The following is a 512-nucleotide window of genomic DNA, read 5'->3' as shown; positions in this document are numbered from 1 at the left end:
CTCACTTGGAGACGGCACGCACTTGTGTCAGGCAGTGCCAGGAAGAAGCCCTTCCCCTCACACAGGAGGCCAAGGAAGAGAAGCGCTGTTTGGATGACCTGACAGACTCTAATTTCTCTTGTACTCACAAGTCAGGGGTGGGTGAGGGCGAGGGGGCTGCTGGGGACAGTGAGGTAGTCTTGACAGGCTCGCTGTGTGGGTGCCCGCCAACTACCTTTCTTTGGCAAAAGCAAGCAAAGAAGCTACAAAGGCCAGAGGCCACCGTCACTCTGACTGATGTCTCTGTGGGAAGCCAGGCAGTAGGAGGAGCCCCCCCGCCCCCAGCTCTGGTGCCCTCCCTGTGTCAAAGGAAAACACCCAGGCTGCCTGCCAACCTAGAAACAGCTAAAAAGCCTCCTGTCCTCCTGCTGACCTGTGCCCACCCATGCAGGTGGCTGACCTCACTTCCTGTTGTCTTCACACATGTGCAAACATTACTCAGTAAGCAAGGAAAAGACGGGGGGGGGGGGGGG

The sequence above is a fragment of the Mus pahari genome, chromosome 6 (genome assembly GCF_900095145.1).
Source record: "Mus pahari chromosome 6, PAHARI_EIJ_v1.1, whole genome shotgun sequence".
NCBI classification, from domain to species: domain Eukaryota; kingdom Metazoa; phylum Chordata; class Mammalia; order Rodentia; family Muridae; genus Mus; species Mus pahari.
Note: the sequence above shows the minus strand (reverse complement) of the source record.